The sequence below is a fragment of the Trichosurus vulpecula genome, chromosome 2 (genome assembly GCF_011100635.1).
Source record: "Trichosurus vulpecula isolate mTriVul1 chromosome 2, mTriVul1.pri, whole genome shotgun sequence".
In the NCBI taxonomy this organism is placed as follows: Eukaryota; Metazoa; Chordata; class Mammalia; order Diprotodontia; family Phalangeridae; genus Trichosurus; species Trichosurus vulpecula.
This window is the reverse complement of record NC_050574.1, coordinates 441,523,528-441,545,273: the sequence shown is the minus strand read 5'-3', so window position 1 is coordinate 441,545,273 and position 21,746 is coordinate 441,523,528. Positions and strand designations below refer to the sequence as shown.

Genomic DNA, 21,746 nt, shown 5'->3' with positions numbered 1-21,746 from the left:
GCGCCTAAGGCCGGCAGCCCTGGGGAGGCACTTGCTGGTCTCCACTGCGGACTGGAAGGGTGGCCCAGCCGAGCCCGGCGCAGCCTAGCCCTGGGGAGTAGCACCAGTATCAAGTCCATGTGATTGGAAGTCCCAAATAAGTTGAGCTTCCCAACATCAATGTACTGCCAATAGGTTATGTCCTGTGTTAAGTGAGAATAAAGATGAGTGTAAGCAGTGACGAGGTCAACTTCTTGGTATATAGATACTTGGAAGAGTCAGGGTTTTCTCATTCAGCATTTACCTTTGGTATAGAAAGCCAGATTAGTCAGTGTAATATCAAAGGTGCCCTGGTTACACCTGCTGCTCCAATTTCTATCATCCAGAAAGGCCTGCAATATGTAGAGACAGAAGTCAGCATTAATGAGGCTGATATTGTGTTTGATTTTTGACCTATATAGGCTTTGTCACCGAACTGTGCCTGTGATGCCTGGCATGGTACAAACCAGACAGGAAGCACACAGAGACAAACTTGTCCAACAACTCGCTGCCACCACAAGAAGTCAGCAGGGTTCAGCCGGAGAAAATACTGCAAGTAGAGAAGAAAATGGATCTGTAGTATAGCAAATAACCCTACAGATATGATGAAGGTGGATAGATATGTTGCATTTTCCTCCCCAACACCACCCCGCCCCCTAACCAAAGCTGTGACTACAAGTTGTGAGTCAAGTATTCATCTTCACCTGGGATCCTGTTAGTAACCTTCTAGCTTCAGGATCTGGTGACTCAACAGCAAGAATATGGAATCTGGGTGAAAACAGCATAATTGGCTCGACCCAGTTAGTCCTTCGCCATTGTAAAGGTGGGTAGGATGTGACCAGCAACAAAGATGTGATCTCCCTCCAATCTAATAGTCAAGGCATAATTCTCATCATTGGGTCACAGGATGGATTTGCCAGAATATGGACCAAAGAGGGTAATCTTGCTAGCACCTAGGGGAACATAAAGGTCCTATTTTTGCATTAAAATGGAACGAGAATGGAAATTTCATTCTGAGTGCAGGAGTGGACAACAGCATGATTATCTGGGATGCACATACTGGTGAAGCCAAGCAGCACTTAGTGCTGGCATTGGACATGGATTGACAGAGTAACAACACCTTTGTCTCTTGCAGCATCCACATGTGCATTCATGTCTGTAAATTAGGACACGAAAAGCTTATTAAAACATTCCAGGGACACAGAAATGAAGTAAATGCTATCAAATGGGACCCAAATGGTAACCTTCTGGCTTCTTGTTCTGATGACATGACTTTCAAGATATGGAGTATGAAACAGTAGAGTTGTGTCCATGATTTGCAAGCACATAATAAAGAAATTTATACTATCAAATGGAATCCAACAGGACCAGGAACAAACAATCCAAAGGCCAGCCTAATGTTAGCCAGTGCATCCTTTGATTTTACTGTTCCTTACAGGATGTGGACTAGGGCATCTGCATCCACACTGACATAACACCAAGGGCATGTGTACGGTATGGCTTTCAGTCCTGATGGCAGGTATCTGGTGATCAGCTCCTTTGAAATGTGTGTACATCTGGAACAGGCAGATGGATGCCCTAGTTCATAGCTATAGGGGAACATATGGAATATTTGAGTTTTGCTGGAATGTAGCAGGAGAAAAAGTTGGAGCCAGTGCATCATATGGTTGTTTGTATACTAGACCGACTATGACTGTGTACATAGTCCAAATGACTGTCCCTCTAGTCCCACTGGAACCATGGCCAGTCCACTATAGCCAAACCTAAAAGAAATCACCTCATACAGTGTATAGAAACAAAGCAAAATTACACCCCGAAGAGGATGACAGAGTTTCATCACTCCCTGTGCATCCTGTTCACAAAATGATGGCATCTTATCTGCTGTGCTCTCAAATAGCATTTAGAAGGTTGGGATGTGAAAAGAAAGAAAAAGAAAGAAAGGAGACTGTACAAAAGCGGACCATATATGCACCAAATCAGGAGACAAATGGCAGCTTCCCCCCTCCCCATCTAATCAATATGATGGATCATAGTCTTTTTTAAAATGTCCCTCAATAGTCTAGATCTCCATATGGGAGTTACACTCTCCAAAGGCCTAGGAGCCTTCCAGGGCTAGGCTGTTGAGATGGTCAGTCTGGACCAAACCTGCCCTCAGATGCTAGGCCCCTCCCCACCCAGAACCAGATTAGGGTGAGCCAGATGCAGTTGGAACATGGGGTGGCAAGGGGCAGGGCCCTCTTCCCACCTATGGGGAGCAGGTACCCCTACAGAACCACAGCAATGGCTCTTGGAGATCCTAGAAACCCCTTCCTCTAGAGGAGGGGAGTACAGTTGCAGAAAGGTTGGGTGAGTTCCCAGGCACTCAACCTCACCTGAGGCAGAGCCAAGGCTGTCTGTGGTTGTGGGTACCCTTAGCATGCTTCTTCCTAGCTGATCATGTTCCCTCCCCACTTTGATCCCCTGGGCCTTCTCCATCTGGTGCTTCTCTCTTTGGCTGAGCCAGGCCCGGGGTAGGAGGGAACTTGATCTGGAGCTGCCAAGAGACTCCCCTCTCCCTCTCCTATGCCATCTTCTCCTGTCTGCTTTGCTGGCCAATTTTGCTTTGGTGGGGAACAAAAGGATGCACCCTTGTCCCTAGCCCAGGATAGTCTAGAAAGACCCAAAGTCTTGGAGCTGGGCCCTTACTTCAAGGGACAAGGGCTACGTACAGGCCCCAGGCCCAGGTGTGGAAGCTGGGCTCTTTGTGAGCCCCTCCCTCTGGAGCAGCCTGGCCCACTTCCTCTTCTTGCTGAACAGAGGCTAGCTTTCACTGGTCTTGCTTCAGATCAAGGTTTGGTCTATGATGGCCTATCCTGGCTGGCCTGTGATCGTTCCTTTAGTGAACCAAGGAGTTTTGGGACAAAGACTCCCCGCCCCTGCGAATGCTCAAGTTACCCCTACCAGAAAGAACATTGCTTTCACACCCATGACCCCATGGTCCAGTAGTCCCCAATTTTGTGAATTCTAAAAGCTACAGACTAACAAGCTAGATGCCAGTGCCCAGGAAAATTGTATTCTAGGGGTTTTGGAAGAATTTAGAAAGGGAAGTAAATGGTGATCACTAGAAGCCAGCATGAGTCCACTAAGATGAAACCCTGCCAACCTCTCCTTTTTTGACAGGGTTATTGGACTGGTAGGTCACAGAAGGTTAGAGGCCATCATTAACCACACGGGTTTTGGCAGTCCTGACTGGTGTCCCGTGTGGTATGAATAGAGTTAATGTAAGGATTTCAATGCTAGTGATATTTCTCCCTCCAAAATATTAAATATGAAATTATGTATGTAAAAAAAATGTCCCTCAATAGTTGAACAGTTTATGTGTACAGAGAAAATGGATGTATGTAAACATGCAGCCATGGGTTGTTTCTTGCTTTTCAAATATTCTTTTTGGTTTTTACAGATACAGGAAGTAAGGAATAACTCTTTCTTGTTTTTATTTTTCACCTCTTAAACATAAAAAATCTTTTAAAAATATTTTAATGCATTCTTTTTGAAGAGGCCAAGTGATGGTTGGTCTATTCTGTTACTCTCAGGGCACATTTTCCATTGGTTGTATATTGCAGTGAGAGGTGATTTAAAAAAATATATATCTAGAAAGTGACATTGGTCATGTTAATCAAGAAAGTATATCATTTGTAAAAGGTATTCTGCTCTGGTTTTTCTGGTGGTGTGACTGAAATGCACAAGTTTCTTATTTGGGACATATTTTTACAAAAAAACAATCGAAGGGCATGAAATTTTTTATTATTATTTTTCAAAATTTTAAAAAATTATAAATAGAGTTGAATTTTTTTTTAAATCTTCTTGCTTTGAGACCATAGCATTCTGGGATTTTTTTGTTTTGTTTTTCAAGAGATAAAAATCATTCTGGACAAGAGTTTATTAGCTTCTACCAGGAGTATCCATCATGTGTGTAGAAGCTCTGATATATAATGTAACCAAATTCCAGTATTAAAAAAAACTCTCTTGTCAATTTTCTTTATAGAAATCAAAATACCTTCAGCATATATTTGATCACAGTCATTATGTGGCAAAATGTTTACTACCTTCATTTCAAATGAAATCTTTAGAATAGAAGACTTGCTTTAAGATGTATTTAGATGCAGTGATTCAGCTCATTTAAAAATAATAATACCTTCACTAATGTCTCTGTTGCTGTGATTCTGCATTTTATTATAACTTCTGGCTATAGTTTTTGAAGTATAAGTGGATGAAAGTTGCTATTTTTTATTAATCACTGCTATGTTGTCATTTAGTCTGTTTACACTATCAAGTATTTTTCTTAACAGATAGCAAACTTTTGTTCTGCTCACATGACTAGAGTATACAGAATTTTCTTTTGTAAATTCAGCACATCTTGTTTGTGTGCTCTGTTGAAAGGGGTCACTCCATGTTTCATGCCAGATTCCAAGGCTATAAATTTCAAAGAGTATAGTTGTTAAATTTGTGTAACAGATGTTTTAATTAAGAAATGGCTTCTGTCACAGAGCTTGGCAAAGTTAGTCACTTTATAATACTATTTCAATCACTAATAATTTTGTGATTATTATTGCTTAAAAAAGTTAATCTACTTTGTTCTTAGTTTAGGCATAAATTAATTTAATCTAAATAATGAAACTTTTTTACCATTGATTTTTTGCTGTTTTTACAAACTAATATGACTTTAAGTAAGTCTTCATTTTGCTAAGATAAGATAGCATTGACCTTTGGTAAAAAGAATACACTTAATTCCACATTTATTGTTCTATGTACCCCAGTTATTAGTGGGGAATCTATTCAAAACCACAGCGTTTTTAAAAATTCATATCCAGAAAGGCAGTCATTCATGACGGTTCTGTGCCAGCTTTTTTTAGGGTTTTGGAATGCATGACAGATGTCTAGAACAATTACCTTGTGAGTTATGTAGGAAACCTCACAGACAGTATCTGATACTTGGACATCCTGTTTTTATTGATGGAGATCTGTCTATGGCTGACTATATCGTTAAAGCAGAATTCATGACTTCAAAGATAACCATGAATATGTCTGAATGGTCCAGAATCTCAGGATGTAAGGAATTCTTTAGGTAGAAGGCAGAGGAGTTAAAGCATTTATTGAAACTCAAAAGTAGCAGACCCATGGACCAGTGTCCCCAATTCAACATCCTGGCAAGAACCTTCCAAAACCAGTATGCCCATCTCACAATAGTGACCAGGAGACCACAGAAAAACATTATGGCAGCAAGCCAAGCCATATTGGTGCTTCCCCCACCAATGCCAGGGCCCTCCAGCAAGAAGACCACCCACTGGCCTCAAGCCCCTGCTCAGCACTCTCTGGTCAGTCCTGCTTTTTTTTGGTAGCACCTGCTGCCATTGCTGCCACTTCCGCCGCAGTCTCCAAGCTGTGTTCCAGCTAGCTGACTGCTTCCTCTCTCCTTCAGCTCTTAACTGCTCTCACCGACTGCCTCTCCAACTGTCTTTTAGCTCTGCTCCAACCTTTCAGCAAATTCCTTCCACCACAGGCTTCATATCATCACCCAGAACTCAGGAGGCTACCATTGGCTCCAGTCCTAGCCACTCCCCCCAGGACCTTGAGAGCCCGGAAGCCCACTCAAATGGGCAGGGAAGATCTTCCCATTCACTGATTGTCTTTACAGGGACCTCTGTTGTTGTTAAAAAAATAAAAATAAACAAATAAAAAAATCAGTGCTATTATTTTTAAGTGTGCTCCTAGGAATAGACACAAATGTTTTGAATATACATTTGTCAATTGCACTGAATTTAAATCTACAAGTCAGAGGTGATTATTGATAGTACTTTTCTACTTTGGTATGTACAATTTATTTATTTGCATACAGTTATTGACTTTTTTTCAGCTGATGATAAAAAGATAGTCAAGGAGTTCTGCAATATGGCTACCAGAAGAGACAGCTACATTTTTTATGCCATCATCATTTTTCCTTTTTCAATCTTTGGCTATTTTCCTTACCAAAAACATCCATAATAAGAACCCTACACAGTTATAAATGCAGAGTTTTATTACCCTGCAGTCCTGTCTTTCTGGGAGGTATCCATGTAGTAATCCTGGGCTCTTAATGAACATTGCATTATTTATTTATTTTTGCTGCTGTTCTCCATGTTGTCATTGCTTACCAATATGCCACTATGCTGTTCCTAAGTTGTTTAAAAAAAAGTCTAGAGCATAAATGTACTAAGTTTCACAGCCTTGTGAGGTATTATATTTATGGAGTTCCTGGTTTCTTTGTTTTTTCCCCCTCCCTACATTTTCCCTATATAGGCTATAACTGAAATGTAGTTCTTTTAGGAGGATATGATCATACTATGGCACTGTGGTCATTTTGGTATAAGCTACGCTGATGAATTTGTTATTGTGGGGGAGGGCCTGAAAGCTTGGGGGACTCATTGGTTAAAGGAGAAATCAAAGTAAGAGGGGCTGTCATGTTTCCCATTCATTCCAAAAGCGTAAGTAAGAATCTCACTGAGCCATGTTTTCATGTGTTTGTTCCCTTTTCTATTAATGTGGTTCATGTCCCATCATTGACTTCCTGATGTATTTTAGGCCATGATAAATTTTTAGTAGGTCTTAGGTTATTATTGATAACCCAGTTGTGATGAGCAATTCTCTAGTGTTAGACGTGATTTAGGATGAAACATCTTTTACAAATACTAAAAGTGCCTCCCTTTGTGGTTTAACAACTATGGTACAAAACGCAGGAATCACCAGATGGAAGGAGTACAGGAAAGTTTCTTGCTTTTTGACATGTACAAATGTCAAGAGAAAGGCCAAAGATTTGTGCTGATTTAATTTCATTTTTAAAGCACTCCTTTTTCCTTTCCCTGTTTTATGTAAAAATAGATTATTTAATGAGAAATGACTATTTTTAAGCTACCTTTTTTAGGTGGAATGATTTGGTTGAGGGTATAATTATAGTTATGTAAGACATGGGCCTGAAGGGCAATATGTGTCCAGGGCTCTGCGGAGGAATTCTGTGTGAATCACTTGGAGGTGATGTCGGCAGAGGGGAGTTGGGGCTTCACTAGATGAGCAGAAACGATATCTTGAATATTGCTCAGTGCCATTTACTCGGTCAGGAGCAATGCTCCTTTTCCTCAGTTCAGGGCATGTTATGTTTCTCTGCATATCCTGTGCTCTGCTCTAGCAGGTTTCAGACAGTACTTAGGTGACAGATACATACATATTAATAGTAGGTCACATCTGAAAGTTTCCAGGAAACCCTCTCTTTGGCAGACCAACACTGGCATGGCAGCAAATGCCAATATTTAGGGAACAGCAGCAAATTAACAAGAGACCCTGAAAAATTTTCTCAGGTCAAAAGGGGTGGAAGGTGGAGAGGGAACATAGGAATGACCTTTTCTTCCAGTGATAGCTCTGAAGTATCACAACTGAGTATCAAGAGTTTCTTTCTTAAACGTAAATCTGGTTAAAGGTAGAGAAGAGAATTTTTTTAAGTGAGGAGAAGTTCAAGTCATGTTGGGGTTTTCGTGCATGTATTTTTTTCCCATACACTGATTTAGAGATAGAGCATCTTAGATGAGTAGTCTGAGGAGGCATAGCATTCTGTTTCCGCCTCCAAGTTTACAATATTGATTCAGGGTGATGACTTAGGGCATGCCTTTTTTTCCTAGTAAGCTATTTCATAATGCTTTTTGGAATTTGTGGATAAATTCAGGAAAACATTCCACATGTTGTATCTAGTCCAGTGTATTTATTCATTTCTTTCCTTTTTGAAGGCTGTGTTCTGTGGTTGTGTAATCCTTCAATACAAAAGTAATTTTTCTTTCCTCTCCTGACTTTGACATTGTAGTTGTAATGGATTAATTTTAATTTTACACATCTTTGGGTCTAATTCTGTTGTCTGCCTATGTCACTGGATTCAAATGTCTGCATCATTTCTCTAGCTGTCCTTTAGTGTAGCTTAGCTAACTGCCATCAAAGTGTAAACCAACCCATGATAGTTGTTTGTACTTGTTTAAGGATTTTTATTCAGTTTTCATGATTGTTGTCTAAGGAAGACTGATAGAGATGTTCTAGGCTGTCCAGGACCATATGAATTACACTTAGGATGTCTTTTGGTTCTACATCACAAGGACTTAGCCCAATGCCCCCATCCCTTGGAGGCACATGTCCCTACTGCAGTTTCCATTTGCATTGTATTGCTCTGGCAACTGTGATCTGAATCAGATCTCAAAGAAGTCCAGAATAAAATATGTTTGAACATTAAAAAAAAGAATTTGTCAGTTCGATGACTTTTAAAAATATTATATACAAAATGTTATTTCATATATAATATGATCATCTATAATACAATGTATATGAAAGACTGAGGGTCCTTTGAACAGTGAGGAGATAAAAAGACAATACTTTAATTCAGGTGAAAATATATTTAATTTGAATGCATAATTAAAATGTTTAATATGAATGTATAAGTGGAGCCTGTATCAGATTGTATGCCCTCCTGGGGAGTGGGGAGGAAAGGGAAGGGGAGAAAATTTAAAACTCAAAATCTTATAGAAGCAAATGTCGAAAATTAAAAATAAATAAATTAATTATTAAAAAAATTAATTCAGGTGATTCACTGGAAGGTCAAATATTGAAGCTGAAGCTTAAATACCTTGGACACATAATGAGAAGACAGGACTCATTGGAAAAGACCCTGATGCTGGGAAAGATTGAAGACAAGAGGACAAGGGCATGGCAGAGCATGAGATGGATGAATAGTGTCATGGAAACAACGAACGTGAACTTGGACAGACTTTGAGAGCTAGTGGAGGTCAGAAGGGCCTGGCATACTATGGTCCATGGGGTCATGAAGAGTTGGACACAACTGAACAACAACAGCAATGAAATATTATTTTAAAATATCATAACCATTATCCATATTTACAGAGTCATGGAATAGGTGTTCATCTAGCTTGGGTTTGGAGGCCTCAAAAGAGTGGGAACCTACTGCCTCTTTGGGCAGTCCATTCCATTTTTGGAGAGATCTAATTTTTTTTTTCTAACATCAAGCCTAAATTTTCCTTTCTGCAGCTTCTAAAAATTCTTTTTCCTTCTGTCTTCTAGGGCTTAATTCCTCTTTGACATCATAACCCCCGAATACTTGAGCATGGCTCCCATGTCTCCCCTCAGTCTTCTCTTTTCCAGACTAAACATTCTCAATTCCTTCAATTTATTTTCATGTGACTTGGCTTTCACCATCCTGACTGCTCTTCTTTGAACACCTTCTAGCTAATCAGTGTCCTTCAAAAACTGATGCAGAAGTGAATAAAATACCCTAGATATGGTCTGTCTAGCTCAGAGTATAGTGGGGTGACCACATTCTTATTCCTTAAAGCTATACTTTGCTTAATACAGCTGAAGATCACTTTGTTTTTGGTGGTCATAGTTGATTGGGTAGAGCAGTAAAATCTCCAGTTCTTTTCCAGAAAAACTGTAATTTGACCATGCCTTCCCTACTTTTGAAGTTAATTCTTTGAATTCAAATGTAAGACATGTCTATGAATTTCATCTTTTTAAATTCAGTCCAATGCTCTAGTCTGGAAGCTCTTGAAGTGTGGTCTGGGGACTCCTGGGTGATCCCCAAGACCCTTTCAGGGGACCCTTGTGATAAAAACTATTTTGATAACACTACTGATATCTTTTAATTTTGAATACTGTATAATCCACATAAACAAAAGCTCTCTGGGGGAATTTGCAGTAATTTTTAAGAGTGTAAAGAGGTCCTGATCCCCAAAAGTTTGAGAGCCACTGATCTAGCCTGTGAAGATCATTTTTGGATTCTGTCATCAAGAGTGATGGTTATCTACCTCAGTTTGTGTCATCTACAAATTTTATGAGCATGCCCTCCATTCCTTCCTCCAAATCACTGATAAAAGGCAGATTCCTGGGGCTCTTCTCTGGACACCTTATGTCGAAAATAACACATCAACAATTACTCTTCGAGTATAGCCATTCAATCAGTTCTAAATCCAATTACTATAACTATATGATCATCTCATCCATGTTTCTCAATTTTCCATTAAGAATTGTATGAAACTTTGCTAAATGTTTTCCTAAAATATAGGTAAATTACATCTACACCATTTAATTTTAATGAAAATTAAACAATAATTTAATCGTAATGTTTATGATTGTAATAATCATTTTAATATGTTAATCCAGTCAAAAAAGAAATAAAGTTAGTCTGGCATGACTTGTTCTTGATGAAGTCTAATTATTCTTTCTCTTGGTATTAACCACTTTCGCCCCAAATGTTCTCTACACATTTCTTTAATGATTCATTCTAGAATTCCTCTAGGAACTGAAGTTAAGTTCACTGCTGCTGTAGTTTGCAGACTCAATTTTCTTTCCTTTTTTTTTGAAAATTAGCACAATCGGTGCCTGGCCTCTTCTACTTCTCCTGTTTTCCATGGCTTCAGGTGTCTCTGTTAGTCCCTCAGTAACTGCATCTGCCAGTTTTCAAGACCCAAGGAGGTGATTCACCTAAGACAGGTGTCTTGAATTCATCAAGGCCAATTGGTATTGTCTCCTTACTTAGTTCAGGCATCAACTGCCTGTTATCCAGTTTTGTTCTGGCATTTCCAGTGTAAGGTTCATTCTCCTTAAATGAGAAAATAGAGGCAAAAATAAGGACTGAACAGCTCTGCCATTTTCTGTCATCAGTTTTCATAATCTTGTCCACCCCAGTGGTCTTACTCCTTTTTCCTTTTCTTTTTCCCAATATAGCTTTAAATAAAGACATTAAAAGCCTTTTTGCTGTCCTTAGTTAGCTTCCTTGGCCAGCCTCAGCTCAAAGAGCTTTAGCAATCTGGGCACTATTTTTATGGGTGTTATATTCATACTCTGTTGTTTATCTTTGCTTTCATCTAGGCAAAGTAAAATCTAGCTTCCTTTATGAGCACCTTTTCTATCCTCATCAGTTTCTTGAAACAACATTGTCTTTTCCTCCTCACTGAAATTCTTTCTGTCTGTGCCACTAAAATTTCATACTTGAGTTTCCTATCTACTCCTTCTGGAGGGGAGTGGGAAAGGGCTGGGCTGACTTCACCTGTAGAATTTTAGTACAGAGAATCCTACCTATCTTTTCTTTAAATCCTTTGAAATTCAATTTTCCCAAATCTAGAGTGAATGCTATATTATTACCAGCTTTGCTCTCCTCCTTCTCCTTCTCCAGGAGGGAGTGGTCATTTCTGCCCAGGATACTCATTATTTCCAGCCCAGCAACCTTCTCTTCGGTGTTAAAATCAAAATGGAATTTTCCCTTGGTTTCTCCACTTTTTGAAGGATAGCTAGACAGAGAGAGGGGGAGGGAGTTAGAAGAGAAACAGAGAGACAAACAAAGAGACATATTGGGCATGGAGGTGGGGGATAAAGAAGGAAAGGCCACTCTAGCACATATATTGATAAATGAAGTTAACAAGCCTAGCCCAGAAAGAACGTGGAGTCTAGAGGTGCCATGCTACATGAGTATATAGTCTATTAAATTTAGCAGGGTAGTTGTAGCACTACCCCATTTGCTTCTCAACTTCCTTTTGCTTTCTTCCCTATATTTTTAAAAATATTTAATTGATGTTCTTTCTTTTCTTTTCTTCATTTCAGTATCACTGTAACTGTCCCTTTCCAAATCACCTCCCTTCCATTAAACTTCTCCCTTGTAACAATTAAATATATGGAAACAAAACACATTCACACAATGGTCATGTCTAAAAATATATATCTTGTTCTGTATCTCTACTATTACCTCTCTGCCAGAAAGTAGGGAACATGATTAATTACCAGTCTTCTGGGGTCCTGACTGGTCATTTGCATTGAGCATAGTTCTTAAATCCTTCGCAGTTGTTTTCCTTTATAATATTTTAGCAATTTATAAATTGCTCACCTTGTGTCTATTTCACTCTGTAAAAGTTCCTACAAGTCCTCCCAGGTTTCTATGAATTCCCCACCTGTAATTTTTAACCGCACAACAATATTCCTTTATAGTCAAATAATTTAATTTATTCAACTATTCCATAATTTATGGGAACCCAATTTGTTTCATGTTCCTCATCTCCTGTCATGCAGATGCCTCTTGCCAGTATCTCCTTCTTTACCCCTGTTTCTCATGAAGAGGTGGTCCTTCTCTTTGCTAAGACAAGCCTCTTTATATACATGAGTAATCCCATTCCATTCAATATTCTCCAGAAGATTGCTCTTCTATCAAATTCACATTCTCATTAATCTTCAATTTCCTCCTGTCTACTGGCTGCTTCCTATTGCCTATAAACATCCAGTTGTTTCCTCTATCCTCAAAAACCCCTCACTTGATTCTGCCATCCCTACTAGCTATCAACCTACATATCTCCTTCCTTTTGCGACTAAACTCCTTGAGAAGGCCATCTACAATTAGAACCTCCACTTCTTTTCCTCCCATTCCCTTCTTAGTTCTTTTCAGTCTGGCTTCTGACCTCATCATTCAACTAAAAATAGTCTTTTCAAAGTAACTAGTGATTTTTTATTACCAAATCTAATGGTTTTCTCTCAATCCTTATTCTTCTTTACTCTTCTGTAACCTTTGATGATGGCAATGTCCTTCTCCTTGATATTCTCTTCCCTCTAGGTTTTCCTAGCACTTTCTTCTTGTCATTCTCCTCCAACTGGCCCGACTGCTCCTTCTCTCCCTCTTTTGCTGGATCTTCATTCACGTCAAGCCTACTAACTGTAAGTATCCCCCAAGGCTCTGTCCTGGGCCCTTATCACTTCTTCCTATACACTATTTTAATTAGTAATCTTATCAGCTCCCAAGGTTTCAATTATCATCTCCATGCGATAACTCTCAAATATACTTGATCAGTCTTAATCTTCTTCCAGACTTCTGGTCTGTTAGACTTCTTGAGCTAGATGTCTGACATGTTAAATTCAACATGTTCAAAGCCAAACTTAGCATCTTTCCCCTCAAACTCTCCTTCCCTCTTCCTGAATTCCCTTTTACCTTTGAAGGTACCACCATTCTCCCAATTACCCAGACTCACAACCCAGACCTCATTCTTGACTCCTCACTTTCTCTCAACTACAAATCCCATCAAAGCCTTGGCAGTAGTTTCTACCTTTGTAAGAGCTTTCATACATGTCGCCTTCTCTTCTCTGACACTGAAACCACCCTGGTCCTGGCACTCATTTCTGCAGTATCATAATAGCACACTGGCTGGTGTCTCTGCCTCAAATCTTGGATCATCCTACAATTCGCTGTCAAATTAACCTTTCTAAAACAGAGATCTGACCATGTTATCTCTCATTCAATAAACGAGTATGACTCTCCATCTTCTCCAAGATGTATTATAAAATTCTGTGTTTAGCTTTGAAAACCCTTTATACGCTGACCTGTTTCTACCTTTCCAGTCTCCTTAACACCTCCTTAACCTTACTTTCTTCCACATGGTCTACAATCCAGTGATACTGGCCTCCTTGCTGTTCCTCAAACAAGATCCCCTATCTCTATACTTTGAGCATTTTCACTATCTGTCTCTACTTCCCCATTTCTCCTCCACATTTGTCCCTACCTCCTGCTACTGCAGCTCCAAGGCTGTTGTCCTTAAAGCTGTCCTTAATGTTGTCTTTGAAGTTGCAGTTCATGGTTGTGGCTTTGGGCTTCTTCGAAGGAGATTCTTTCTTTGGACTCTTAGCCCTTAGCACGATGCCTACATATAGGAGGCACTTAATAAATGATAATTGGGGACTTCTTTGCTATAAAAAAATGCTTCTATAAATATTTTTGTACAAATGTATCCTTTCCCTCTTTCTTTGATTTTATTAGATTATATGCCTAGTAGTGATATCAGTGGTCCAAAGAGAATTACAGTTTAGAACTTACTGCATATATTTCTCAATTGCTTTTCAGAATGCACAATTCACAATTCTACCACCAATGCATTTGTGGAACTGTCTACCCACATCTTCTCCAACAATTGTAATTTTCCTCTTCTGCATCCTTATCAATATGATAAGCATGAAGTAGAATCTCAGAGTTGTTTCTAATTCTATTAGTAATTTTGGGGATTGTTTTCCATATGGTTGTTAATACCCTTGGAAAACTGACCATCCATATGCTGTGACCATTTATTGGGGAATGGTGGTTGTTTTTATATGTTTGTATCAATACTCTATATACTTTGAATATTAGAACTTTATTAGAAAAATTTGCTGCAAAGTTTTCCTCCCACTTAATTGTTTCCTTTCTGGTTATAACTATATTGATTTTATTTGTGCAATCCAACCCCTTCCCCCTCAAACAATTTTGAGGTTATCAGAATTTTTTATGGTATGGCCTTTTATATTTAGATACAGAAGCTTGCTGTGGTATGTAGTCTGAAATGTTGGTCTATACCTAATTTCTGCCAATCATTTACCAATTTTCCTAGCAGTTTTTGTCAAGTAATGACTCCTTACCCAAATAGTTGGAATCTTAATTTTTCTCAAACATTGTGCTGTTCAGATTTAGTACTATTAGGCCCTCTTCCTTCCTAATTTTTTTCTTTATTTCCTTGGAGATTCTTGACCTTTTGTTCCTTTAGATGAGTTTGCTTATTATTTTGTCTAGTTTTAAGAAGTACTTCTTTGGTAATTTTAATTGTATGACTCTAAATCTATAAATTAATTTATGTGATATTGTTATTTTTATTATATTGGCATAACTCAACCATTAGCACTTATTATCTCTCTAAATATCTGCCTGTTTTTATATCTGTAAGTGTCTTGGTATGTGGATTCTTAAATATTTTATACTTTCTGTAAATATTTTGACTAGGATTTCTTTTTCTCTCTCATCGATAGAAAACTCTTTTTTGTTAATATATAGAATTACTCATTTTATTGGTTTATTTTATGTACTGGAACTTTTCTGAAGTTATCATTTCATTTAATTTTCACTGAATCTTTAGGATTTTTAAGTAAACCATGATATCATATGCAAAAAGCAATAACTGTGTTTCCTTTTCGTCTATGTAATTTCCCTCAATTTCTTTTTCTTGCCTTATTTCTTTAGCTAGTATTTGTAGAATTGCATCGAATATTATTTGCAACTATGAACATCCTGCTTAACCCCTGATCTTATTAGAAAGGCCTCTAGCATTTCTCATTTATGGATTGTGCTAGCTTCTGGTTTTTAATACATACTGCTTACCATATTAAAAAAAGATTCCATTTCTTTTTATAAAATGCTTTAAAAAATAACCTAAAGGATAAATGTATTTTGTTAACAGTCTTTTCTGAAAGCATGTATATAACAATGCTTTTACTGTTTTGCTATTAATATACAGTACTATATTAATAATTTTTCTAGTTTTGAACCAAACTTGTATTCATAAAATAAATAAATCAAACTTGCTTATATTGTTTAATCTTTTTATTATGTTGTAGTAGCTTCTTTGCTAATATTTCATTTATTGAAGTATTTGAGTTAGGGAAAGGTAAAGCAGAAAAGAAAACTTAGATTATCATATCCCTAGTTTAGGTATTATGATCTCTTTCCAGTCCAATCTAATATTCAAGGAATATTTACTTGTGGCTTTGCTTGTAGATGATGTGGAGTTATTCTTTTCTTTTGGCTTTGTATCTTAATCCTTCTTGGCTCCACACAGACACACAGATACAACATACACATAAACACATATGCACATAAACATACACACATATATAATGTACATATATAATATGTGTGTTTATACATATTTCTATGCATATGTTCCACTGTTGTTTTCTTGAATTTGTTAATTTTTGTAGCCTTAATTTCTGAATTGGGATTTCATTTAAGGGCCAATCTCTGTACAATTATGGAAGGAATGCTGGAGTATGTTTTTGTTACTGATTTGTATCATTTAAGTTTTAGGTGATAAGTGAAGAGACATGCTTAAGTATTCTTTTCTTATTTTTTTGTTTAATATATTTAGTTTTCAGCATTGATTTTCACAAGAGTTTGAATTACAAATTTTCTCCCCATTTCTAACCTCCCCCCCACTCCAAGATGGTGTATACTCTGGTTACCCTGTTCCCCAGTCAGCCCTCCTTTCTGTCACCCCACTCCCCTCCCATCCCCTTTTCCCTTCCTTTCTTGTAGGGCAAGATAAATTTCTACACCCCATTGCTTGTGTATCTTATTTTCTAGTTGCATGCAAAAACTTTTTTTTTGTTTTTGAACATCTGTTTTTAAAACTTTGAGTTCCAAATTTTCTTCCCTCTTCCCTTCCCATCCACCCTCCCTAAGAAGTCAAGCAATTCAACATAGGCCACATGTGTTTCATTATGTATAACCCTTCCACAATACTCATGTTGTGAAAGACTAACAATATTTTGCTCCTTCCTAAGCTATCCGCCTTTATCGAATTTTCTCCCTCGACCCTGTCCCTTTTCTAAAGTGTTTGTTTTTGATTACCTTCTCCCCCATCTGCCCTCCCTTCTATCACCCCCACTTTTTTATCTTCTTCCTCCTTCTTTCCTGTGGGGTAAGATACCCAATTGAGTATGTATGGTATTCCCTCCTCAGGTCAAATCCGATGAGAGCAAGATTCACTCATTCCCCCTCACCTGCCTTCTCTTCTCTTCCTACAGAACTGCTTTTTCTTGCCACTTTTATGCAAGATAATTTACCCCATTCTATCTCTCCCTTTCTCCCTCTCTCAATATATTCCTCTCTCATCCCTTAATTTCATTTTGTTTCTTTTAGATATCATCCCTTCATCTTCAACTCACCCTGTGCCTGCTCTCTCTCTCTCTCTCTCTCTCTCTCTCTCTCTCTCTCTATATATATATATATATATATACACATACATATATACATACACACACATACATATATATACGTACACACACATATATATACATATATATGTATATATACATATATATATGTATGTGTATATATATATATATATATATATATATTTATATGCATATTCCCTTCAGCTACCCTAATACTGAGGTCTCATGAATCATACACATCATCTTTCCATGTAGGAACGTAAACAAAACAGTTCAACTTTAGTAAGTCCCTTGCAATTTCTTTTTCTCATTCTTTTTCTTGATTACCTTTTCATGCTTCTCTTGATTCTCATGTCTGAAAGTCAAATTTTCTATTCAGCTCTGGCCTTTTCACTGAGAAAGCTTGAAAGGCCTCTATTTTGTTGAAAATCCATATTTTGCCTTGTAGCATGATACTCAGTTTTGCTGGGTAGGTGATTCTTGGTTTTAATCCTAGCTCCATTGACCTTCGGAATATCGTGTTCCAAACCCTTTGATCTCTTAATGTAGAAGCTGCCAGATCTTGGGTTATTCTGATTGTCTTTCCACAATACTCAAATTGTTTCTTTCTGGCTGCTCACAGTATTTTCTCCTTGATCTGGGAGCTCTGGAATTTGGTGACAATGTTCCTAGGAGTTTTCTTTTTGGGATCTTTTTCAGGAGGCGATCTGTGGATTCTTTCAATTTCTATTTTATCCTCTGGCTCTAGAATATCAGGGCAGTTCTCCTTGATGATTTCTTGAAAGATGATATCTAGGCTCTTTTTTTGATCATGGCTTTCAGGTAGCCCAATAATTTTTAAATTATCTCTCCTGAATCTATTTTCCAGGTCAGTGGCTTTTCATTCCTTTGGTTCTCTTTTATAATATCTTGATTTCTCATCAAGTCACTAGCTTCCACTTGCTCCAATCTCATTTTTAAGGTAGTATTTTCTTCAGTGGTCTTTTGAACCTCCTTTTCCATTTGGCTAATTCTGCCTTTCAAGGCATTCTTCTCCTCATTGGCTTTTTGGAGCTCTTTTGCCATTTGAGTTAGTCTATTTTTTAAGGTGTTATTTTCTTTATTATTTTTTGGGTCTCCTTTAGTTAGTAAGTTATTGACCTGTTTATTATGGTTTTCTTGCACCCTTCTCATCTCTCTTCCCAATTTTTCCTCTACTTCTCTAACTTGCTTTTCCAAATCCTTTTTGATTTCAGAGCTATTACAGCCAGCTCTGCCACACCAGCACTCCTCCTTCACCAAGAACCCCCAACCCGGACTGGACTTAGATCTTCAGCAGGTTCTGCACACCTGCTCTGATTTGCCACTTAATTCCTCCCACCCGGTGGGCCTGGGGCCAGAAGCAACTGCAGCTGTAGTTCTGTAGCTGCCCCACCTCCTCTGCCCCTGGGGCGGTGGCTGAACCTCGAACTCCTTCTTTCACTCTGTCCCCAGGGGCTTTTCCCACTAACCTTCTCTGTTGTCTTTGGTGTTTGTGGGTTGAGGAGTCTGGTAGCTGCTGCAGCTCACTGATTCAGGGTGCTAGGGCTTGTTCTGCCCAGCTCCAGGTCTAGTTGATCCGTGCTGCCCACGCTGGGCTCTGCTCCGCTCCCAGCTCCGTGCGTGAAAGACCTCACCCAGCAACCATCCAGGCTGTCCTGGGCTGGAGCCCTGCTTCCCTCTGCTGTTTTGTGGGTTCTGCAGTTCTAGAATTGGTTCAGAGCCATTGTTTATAGGTTTTTGGAGGGACTTGGTGGGGAGCTTACTCTAGTCCCTGCTTTCCAGCTGCCATCTTGGCTCCACCCCACCATGCTTAAGTATTCTAACTTATTTTAAGTTCTTATTATTTCTTGTTTACATTCATTTTTTCATGATCTCCTACTCATGCCTTAAATATTTTTGCCCAAAACAAATTTGAAAATGCATACTTTTTAGGCACAAATAGAACTATGAAATAAACTTAAGAATATATAAGGAACAGTCATATTTAAATGAAACAATTTAAATCAGAATGTTTGTCTTTCAAAACAAATGATATAAGAAACAACTCTTATGTTTAGGGATTAAAATATTTTATTTTCTCACTTAGAAAAATCAAGACACTGCTTGATTAATAAAACAAATTATCTATGCTTGGGTGTGTTCTTTTAGAAAACGTAAATTTTAAAGGGGAAAAAACAATTGACAGATGCTAGAGAATAAAAGTATTTAGTTTAGGTGAAGTTGTGATGAAAATAAATTTTTGATAGAAGAAAATGTTTTCTTTTGCTAAAGTGTAGCCAACTAAGTTAAAATAGGCTCTGTTACAAATGTAGAACAGTTATAATTGAGTTATGAAAGGCAGGTAATTTTGTTGGTGGTGGAATGAGGCATGTGTTTTAAAGAATGATATATTTTACCAGTATCCCCCCCAAAAGCAAGTCAATTATTACAAGTGGTAATATTTTTTATAGCTCTAGAGACTTTCAGTTATTCCTGTAGTAGTTTGCCTGCAGGGACTGGTGATTGAAAGGATTCAAATATCTAAAAGTTGTTTGGCCATACAGGCAAAAAAGTTTTCTTAAGACTCAGAGGCAACTGTTAATCACTGCACACTTGAAAGTAAATCTTCAGTGAACTTCTCCCTTCCCATCAGAGTAAAGCACAGGATCTGGGTTCCTGGAAGCAGTACAACTTCCTGTTGGGACTCCTACCAGCAAGGCATCTTTGCAAGCATCCTTCATGCAGCACTGTTGGAGCTCTGCAGCAGCCTGAGGAACCTTGATCCTTTGCACCTGGGCTTCTGACTTCAGCTGCTCCATCAAGGGTTGTAAAAGGCTAAGGCTAGATGACATAGTACAAGGCCTTATGTAATCATTATTAATCCCTCAGATTTCTCTTATATAGGCCAATGGTGATCTCAAATTAATGATCAATCACCTTCAAATTTTTCTAAACTCTTTGCCAGATTTAATATTTAGCCTTCTTCACAAGTCCAAACCCTTCCAACTGACCAACACACACAAGCGCGCACACGCGCGCGCGCGCACACACACACACACACACACTCACACATGCACACGCAACTTTCCCTTCTTTTTTGATTCAAGTCCTTCTTTCATTTCCCATTTTCCCCTCACAACCTTCTACTACCAAAGCAAGAAATAGTCCTACAGTTCTCCTTCATATACTAATAGTTTAACCACCCATTCCCTAATCAATGGATTTTTGAATAACAAATCCCCTATGGCACAGTAAAAAGAGCACAGGGCATGGAATCAGAAGACTTGGATTCAAATCTAGACTCTTCTTTTTGTCCAGTCCTTTTAGTTGTATCCAACTCTTTGTGATCCCATTTAGTGTTTTCTTGGCAGAGATACTACAGTGGTTTGCCATTCCCTTCTCCAGCTCATTTTATATATGAGGAAACCGCGGCAGGTAGGGTTAAGTGACTTGCCCAGGGTCACACAGTTATAAAGTGTCTGAGGCTGGATTTGAACTCAGGGAGATGAATCTTCCTGACTCCAGGCCCAGCACTCTACCCACTGTGCCACCTAGTTGCACCCCCATCCTGACTCTATCACTCAATAAATGTGACCTTGAGCAAGTAGCATTCCATCTTTTAGCCTATTTCTTTATACATTAAAATAAGAAGATAGAACTAGAAGATCCCCAAATTCCCTCCCAGATTTAACCTACTGTGATAACTTTGCATAAAAGTGGAAGTCTCTAAACCAGGTAAATCATAAATCCAATCATGAATGCCTTATATTATATTTGAGAGTACCTTAAGTACTACTGTAAAATATTTTTGAGGCACATATTTTTCAAGAGTTCAATTTTCCTAAAAGTGATGAGTGATGAGGCATGGCTTATTAAGATTCTGAAAGAAGGATGACCCAGTGGTGATTTTTGTTCTGTGCTTCTTTCAAATTCTCTTGCAATTTAGCTTCTTATGCAACACCTTAGTTATATAGTCATTTATGCTGATTGCTAATAAAAACTTTGCTTGTCTGTTCCTTCACTTTCCATTAATGTCAGGAGACAGCTCATTTGGCTACTACTACTAGTGGGGTGAGATAGCAGAAATTTTAAGTAGAAAATGGCAAAAATGTGACTTTGAGATCATGGTTTGCAAGTGGATATTTTACTTTTGGTCAGTTGTCTTCCTAATTTTCTGAGAAAGTGGGTGTCACTTCAACCTCTTGTCAAAAGCATCAAGATGAGCATCCCTATAATTATATTTAGGAAAGGTGAAGAGAAGGTAAATCACTGGCCTTCTGGAGAGTTAACATTAGTGTTTTATCATGGCTAATATTCATTATCTAAATTCAGACTGCAGTATTTAATTTTCCCAAGATTTTTAACATCGTAATGGCAAGCAGGGTGGAACTTTTTTTGTTATCTTTTGTTTTGGGGTGCTTCTCAGCACTAAGGCAATCAAGTGGCATTGAGTCTTACCTTTGTTTGAATCAAGAGTCATTGATTGGAAAAAATATATATGATGTGGTGCCAGTGATTAGAGATCTTTCCCACACCCTTTTACTAAGTAGATGCTAAGCCTCAGGGCTACACCCTTTTGCTAAATAGGCGCTAAGCCCCGACAGCCCGAAATACAGTATATATGCTCTGAAGTTAGCATTTTGTTTTGGGGCCCACTCACTGGAAGAGTGTCCTGTGATTTCACCAGATGAGACTCTGGGTAGCCATTAAGGAGTCCACTGGCTTTAAAAAACCCAGATGTTGGTGCTTCTCTTTCTGGTACCTATGTATATAATGTTTTGGTCAGACAGCTAGAAGTCTGTCTGTTGATTTGTGTTATTTTGCTCTGTTTATATAATTTCTGCTTGTAATTTCTGTTTGTGTTTTCTCTGAAGTTCAGGGTGCTGACTTTTTCCCCTGAACTAAGTGAATGATATATGCATGTTTAATTAAAGTAAGAT

General features: G+C 38.4%; 2 pseudogenes; one reads left to right on the top strand and one right to left on the bottom strand.

Moving 5' to 3' along the window:
• Nucleotides 1-203: 203 nt before the first annotated feature.
• Nucleotides 204-1,785, top strand: LOC118837326 (annotated as a pseudogene).
• Nucleotides 1,786-19,455: 17,670 nt separating this feature from the next.
• On the bottom strand, nucleotides 19,456-19,658 carry LOC118835443 (annotated as a pseudogene).
• Nucleotides 19,659-21,746: the final 2,088 nt, after the last annotated feature.